Below are 7,402 nucleotides of genomic sequence, written 5' to 3' on the forward strand. Positions count from 1 at the left end.
TCCTTAATTTCTTTCTTTATTCCTTCCTTGACCAAGGTATCATTGAGAAGAGTGTTGTTCAGTTTCCACGTGAAGGTTGGCTTTCTATTATTTATTTTGTTATGGAAGATCAGCCTTAGTCCATGGTGATCTGATAGGATGCATGGGACAATTTCAATATTTTTATATCTGTTGAGGCCTGCTTTGTGACCAATTATGTGGTCAATTTTGGAGAAGGTACCATGAGGTGCTGAGAAGAAGGTATATCCTTTTGTTTTAGGATAGAATGTTCTGTAGATATCTGCCAGATCCATTTGATTCATAATTTCTCTTAGTTTCACTGTGTCCCTGTTTAGCTTCTGTTTCCATGATCTGTCCATTGGTGAAAGTGGTGTGTTGAAGTCTCCCACTATTATTGTATGAGGTGCAATGTGTGCTTTGAGATTTACTAAAGTTTCTTTAATGAATGTGGCTGCCTTTGTATTTGGAGCATAGATATTCAGGATTGATAGTTCCTCTTGGAGGATTTTACCTTTGATGAGTATGAAGTGTCCTTCCCTGTCTTTTTTAATGACTGTGGGTTGGAAGTCAATCTTATCAGATATTATAATGGCTACTCCAGCTTGTTTCTTCATGCCATTTGCTTGGAAAATTGTTTTCCAGCCTTTCATTCTGAGGTAGTGTCTATCCTTTTCTCTGAGATGAGTTTCCTGTAAGCAGCAAAATGTTGGGTCTTGTTTGTGTAGCCAGTTTGTTAGTCTATGTCTTTTTATCGGGGAGTTGAGTCCATTGATATTAAGAGATATTAAGGAAAAGTAATTGTTGTTTCCTGTTATTTTTGTTGTTAAAGTTGGCATTTTGTTCTTGTGGCTGTCTTCTTTTAGGTTTGTTGAGGGATTACCTTCTTGTTGTTTCTAGGGCGTGGTTCCTGTCCTTCTATTGGTTTTTTCTGTTATTATCCTTTGAAGGGCTGGATTCGTGGAGAGATAATGTGTGAATTTGGTTTTGTCGTGGAATACTTTGGTTTCTCCATCTATGTTAATTGAGAGTTTGGCTGGGTATAGTAGCCTGGGCTGGAATTTGTGTTCTTTTAGTGTCTGTATAACATCCATCCAGGATCTTCTGGCTTTCATAGTCTCTGGTAAAAAATCTGGTGTAATTCTGATAGGCTTGCCTTTATATGTTACTTGGCCTTTTTCTCTTACTGCTTTTAGTATTCTATCTTTATTTAGAGCATTTGTTGTTCTGATTATAATGTGTCGGGAGGTATTTCTTTTCTGGTCCAGTCTATTTGGAGTTCTGTAGGCTTCTTGTATGTTCATGGGCATCTCTTTCTTTAGATTTGGGAAGTTTTCTTCTATAATTTTGTTGAAGATGTTTGCTGGTCCTTTGAGTTGAAAATCTTCATTCTCATCCACTCCTATTATCCGTAGGTTTGGTCTTCTCATTGTGTCCTGTATTTCTTGGATGTTTTGAGTTAGGATCTTTTTGCATTTTACATTTTCCTTGATTGTTGTGCCGATGTTCTCTATGGAATCTTCTGCACCTGAGATTCTCTCTTCCATCTCTTGTATTCTGTTGCTGATGCTCGTATCTATGGTTCCAGATTTCTTTCCTAGGGTTTCTATCTCCAGTGTTGCCTCATTTTGGGTTTTCTTTATTGTGTCTACTTCCCTTTTTAGGTCTAGTATGGTTTTGTTCATTTCCATCGTCTGTTTGGATGTGTTTTCCTGTTTTTCTGTAAGGACTTCTACCTGTTTGATTATGTTATCCTGTTTTTCTTTAAGGATTTGTAACTCTTTAGCATTGTTCTCCTGCAATTCTTTAAGGGATTTTTGTGCTTCCTCTTTATTGTCTTCTGCCTGTTTAGCAGTGTTCTCCTGTATTTCTTTAAGTGTGTTATTAAAGTCCTTCTTGAAGTCCTCTATCATCATCAGGAGATATGCTTTTAAATCCGTGTCTAGCTTTTCCGGTGTGTTGGGGTGCCCTGGACTGGGCCAAGTGGGGGTGCTGGTTTCTGATGATGGTGAGTGGTCTTGGTTTCTGTTAGTAAGATTATTACGTTTACCTTTCGCCATCTGGTAATCTCTGGGGTTAGTTGTTATTGTTGTCACTGTTTAAAGATTGGAGCAGAAGCTGTGTTCCACTCACCAGCAGTCTCTAAATCCTGCGGCGGGGGTCGTGGGTAGCTGACAGTACCCCGGTGCTGGTCCAGCCGGAAGAGGCCTGTGGTCCTACTCAGGCCGTTTTTCTGCTTCCCTAACTAATGCAGTCTCTGGTCCCACGTGCAATTGGATTGGAGCAGAAGCTGTGTTCCACTCTCCAGAAGTCTTAAGATCCTGTGGCGGGTGTTGTGGGTAGCTGGTGAGTGTCAGCCGACCCTGCGCCCCAGCTGCCCCGGTGCTTTTCTGACCGGAAGAGGGTTGTGGCCCTATGTAGGCCGGATTTCTCTCTCCCCAAACAGAGCAGTCTCAGGTCCCGCGTGATTGGACTGGAGCAGAAGCTGTGTTCCACTCACCAGCAGTCCCAAAATCCTGCGGCGGGGGTCATGGGTAGCTGGCAGGTGTCAGGCAACCCTGCGCTCCCGCTACCCCGGTGCTGATCCGGCCGGATGAGGCCTGTGGCCCTACTCAGGCCGGTTTCTGCTTCCCTAACTAATGCAGTCTCAGGTCCCGAGCAATTGGATTGGAGCAGAAGCTGTGCTCCACTCACCAGAAGTCTTAAGATCCTGTGGCGGGTGTTGTGGGTAGCTGGCGAGTGTCAGCTGACCCTGCGCCCCAGCTGCCCTGGTGCTTTTCTGACCGGAAGAGGGTTGTGGCCCTATGTAGGCCGGATTTCTCTCTCCCCAACCAGAGCAGTCTCAGGTCCCGCGTGATTGGACTGGAGCAGAAGCTGTGTTCCACTCACCAGCAGTCCCAAAATCCTGCGGCGGGGGGTCGTGGGTAGCTGGCGGGTGTCAGGCAACCCTGCGCTCCCGCTACCCCGGCGCTGATCTGGCTGGATGAGGCCTGTGGCCCTACTCGGGCCTATTTCTGCTTCCCTAACTAATGCAGTCTCAGGTCCCGCACAATTGGATTGGAGCAGAAGCTGTGTTCCACTCACCAGCAGTCCCAAAATCCTGCGGCGGGGGTCGTGGGTAGCTGGCGGGTGTCAGGCAACCCTGCGCTCCTGCTACCCCTGCGCTGATCCGGCCGGATGAGGCCTGTGGCCCTACTCAGGCTGGTTTCTGCTTCCCTAACTAATGCAGTCTCAGGTCCCGCACAATTGGATTGGAGCAGAAGCTGTGCTCCACTCACCAGAAGTCTTAAGATCCTGTGGCGGGTGTTGTGGGTAGCTGGCGAGTGTCAGCCGACCCTGCGCCCCAGCTGCCCCGGTGCTTTTCTGACGGGAAGAGGGTTGTCGGAAGTTTCTCATTTTCAACAGTTGAAGGCATAATTCTCTAGTGAATTCTTGGAGAAAACCTTATCTTTCTGCTTCTCATCCTCAGCTTTGTACTTTTCAGCTTCTTGGTCCATGCACTCAATATCCTCCTTGCTCAAGAGGCTCTTATCTTTAGTGATTGTGATCTTGTTCTCCTTCTCTGTGCTTTTATTTCCAACACAAACATTGAGGATGCCATTAGATCAATGTCAAAAGGAACTTCAAACTGAGGAACCCATCAGGGTGCTGAAGATATGTCTGTGTGCATCAACTTTCCAAGCAGGTTGTTGTTCTTGGTCATGAAGTCCCTTTCACCTTCATACATCTGAATGACTACACCTGGCTGGTTGTCAGAGTAGGTGGTAAAGTCTGTCTGCTTGGTGTGGATGGTCATATTGTGCTTGATTGTGACAGTCTTGACTCCACTAGCAGTTTCGATACCCTGGGAAAGAGGAGTGATATCTAAGAGTAGCAAATCCTGAACATTCTCAGACTCGTCTCCACATAGAATGGCTTCCTGGACAGCTGCACCATAAGCAACAGCTGCATTAGGGTTAATTCTCATGTTCAGTTAGTTTTCATTGAGGAAGTCTTGCAGAAGTTTCTGAATGTTGGGGATTCTGGTAGAAAAACTCACCAGGCCAATATCATGTATATGTGAATTGTCTAAATGGCATTTCGAAGACCTGTTTCTGCAGGGTCCAGCTCACCACAGATCAGTTCAACATTTAATCCCTCCAATTGAGTCTGGGTTATAGAAGTCAATTCCTTCATAGAGATGATCAATCTCAATACTGGCCTGGGTACTGGAGGAGAGGATACACTTGGCCTGCTCACAGGCAGTGCAGAGAAGCTCGACAGCTCTGCTGTTCTCACTGATATCTTCTTGTGCTTTCACTTAAACTTAGCAATGGGATGTTTGACTATTCAGTTGTCAAAGTCTTCTCCACCCAAGTAGGTGTCTCCAGCTGTTGAATTGACTTCAAAAGTTCTATGCTCAATAGTGACAATTGTCACAAAAAAGTGTCACCTCCAAATTAAAAAAATTAACACTTTTCTTCCAGGTGTGACCTTCTTATGCAAACCATAAGCAATATCAGCAGCAGTTGGTTCATTGAAAATTCAAAGTCTGTTGAGGCCTGCAGTAGTTCAAGCACCTTTTGTTGCCTTCCTCTGAGAGTCCTTGAAGTCATCTGCCACAGTGACCATAGCATTGATAACCATTTTCCAAGGTATACTTCTGTAATTTCTTTCATCTTTTTCAGAACCATTGAGTCCACTTCTGCTGGGGAGAATCTATCTCTCTTTTGTATTTGAATTAGATCTTGGACCTGCCTGCATCACTTACCATCATGAAGGGCCAGTGCTTCATATTATACAGAACAATAGCATCATCAAACCTATATCCAATCAGACATTTGGTATCAAAACTGTGTTGGTGGAGTTCATTGAAACCAGATACTTCACAGCATTCCCAGTTAATTCTGTGTCAGTGAAAGCAACACAGATAAGTGTGGTGTGCTTAATCTTGTCAATGGTAATTATTTACACATTTTCATGCTGGAAGACAGCCATACAGGAGTAGGTGGTGCCAAGATCTGTGCCAACAACTCCTTTGGATATGGTTGCTTGTATGTTGTGTCCAGTCAGCAGATCACAGCCTGGGTTCTAGCCTGGAAAGGCATTTTGGAAACCTGGAAGAGAAGAGGGCTAGGCGGGCAAGAAAAGCATGCAGTTAAGACAGGCATTGCGATCAAAGCTCAATTTTACTATTCCACATGCAGTTATGAAGCAGGGGAAGGGGACCTGATTCCCGCCAAATAATCTCGGGGTCCAGTAACAGGGTGACCACGTGATGGCTTCAGAACAGGAAAGCGGCAGGCTTCAGGTGTAAACAGTGGAACCATTAAGGCTGGGGGAAGGGAGGCTACACTTGTATATAGGCCTGGCTCTGCTGACTACAGGACCACACAAATCCCCTAATCCTGCCTGTGCATTCAGTGAACATACCTACTGAGTTTATTTACCCTTTTTCATATCTATTTCTGTCCAGACCTGAAAAATTGGGATTACATTCCCTATGTGAGTGCTTGTCCCTGAACTCGAGTGTTTCTCACCTTCTCAGTAGTCATTAATTACCTGTAGCTCCTCATCTGGTGGTGGAACTATTTAGTAGTTCTTCTGACCCCATGTGTGTGTAACATGCCACTGTCATTATACTGGCCAGCTCTACATCTTTGTATCTCTCCATTATAAATGTAGCTCTCCATTATAAAAACAATGATTTCTCTTTCCCTTGAAACCAATGTGGACTATTACAGATATATAGCTGGTGAAAATATGGTGAATTAGTTCATAGAGTGCCCAACATGAACAGATGCAATTGTCAGGGAAACCTAACTTACCTGAATATCCTCTCTTCTACTGCAAACTGCTCTGTCCATATCAGGCTTAGGACTATTCAAAGTATTCAACATGCTTAGATCTCATTGAAGAGGTACAAAGTATTTGAAAGGTCAAGCCAACATCTTTCTAAAACCTACCAGTCTTGTAGAAATTCTTGCCAGTGGTAATGAAATAGATGCTCTCCGGAGCACAGACTTTAAATGAACAATCATCAGCATCATCAAAGACTCAGAGTATTTAAAAGACACAAAGCATCAGCTTAGTGAAATCAAGGAGAAAGAGCTTAAGAGGAAGGAAACGAAGGTGATGCCCAGGAAACCACAAAGATAAGGCTGGGAAAGATGAGAAGGAAAGTGCAGTACTTGAGAACAGAATTCAATAAAGGGATTGAAACATTGAGGGGGACTCAAGCTAAAAATGAACATGAAGCAGAAAATCCCAATAATCTGATGGAAGAATTCAAAGGACAGCCTTACAAATAGAATGTGTGAAAGAGAAGGAAAACACTATCAGAAGGCAAAGATACAATAGATGAACTTGTCCAAATATACAATATAAAAAATATTAACACACACACCATACAGGATATGTTGTATAATATGAAAATACTTAAGACTACGCATAGGCTTAGGAGGTAGTTTTTCATTGTTTATATATACAACCCTATCAAATACACATTGATTTCTAGAATACTTTGAAATAAAATGGTCTGCAGAAAAAAGACTACAAAATTTTACTTAAGTAATGCATGAAAATATGAAATTAGATGAAGAAATTTTATTTGCAACAGTCATAAGAATTTATGTAGATCTGTAAGAAGTTCCCATTGTCTTTTCATTATTTTAAGAACATATAATTTTTTATATTATGATATCTTTGGTCAAGTATAAATTTTTATTTCTGCATTGTAACAATTTTCATCATAATTTTTTATACAGTTTCACCTTCTGCATGTGCATATTCATGGGTTTTAAGGTTGTCAGTATTACAATATTGCATAACAGCATAGCTATTCTCACAGTACTTATTCTGTGTTAGGTTTTTAAAATGATGTGACCCAGGAGTTTTCTCACTTGTGAGGAGCTTTCATAATTTCACAATAGGATGCAAGTTTCCAAGGGAGGAGATCAACTAACATGCTTACCCAACTATGATGCCTATGAACCACAATAGTGATTACCATGGCATTGTAACTCTATGGGTGCAATAATGCGACATGTACCTTGGTAACCGAAGTCTTGGTTGGATTTAAGGCCCACTCAACAACAATCATGCCTGGGACTACGTCTCTGTCATTAAGTAAGGAGAATTGTTTAGGGATCCAAGGCATAGTCCTCTATTGTTATATAAAGATAAAGAAAATCAAAGGGAGAAATAGGAGGTAGTTGATGTAATCATGCACCAAAGGGTGGAGTGGGTAGTTGAACAAGTTCTTGAACACAGGGAGGAAGACAAATAGGAGGAGGAAGAGCAAGAAGAAGAGGAAGAATTGAAGCAACTAGTGGTCATTGAGGATCATGTTGTCCTCTGGGGCCTCTGTGACAATCACCAGACAGTGGGAGAAAGAAAATAAACAACTTTAAATAAGATATTTTCA

General features: G+C 42.6%; 1 pseudogene; it reads right to left on the minus strand.

Annotated features, from left to right (window-relative positions):
- Window positions 1-3,395: 3,395 nt before the first annotated feature.
- LOC147005175 (heat shock cognate 71 kDa protein pseudogene) lies at window positions 3,396-4,173 on the minus strand (annotated as a pseudogene).
- Between the last annotated feature and the right edge of the window lie 3,229 nt (window positions 4,174-7,402).

Source organism: Mus caroli, unplaced genomic scaffold (assembly GCF_978045245.1).
Source record: "Mus caroli unplaced genomic scaffold, Mus_caroli_1 scaffold_4, whole genome shotgun sequence".
Lineage (NCBI taxonomy): Eukaryota > Metazoa > Chordata > Mammalia > Rodentia > Muridae > Mus > Mus caroli.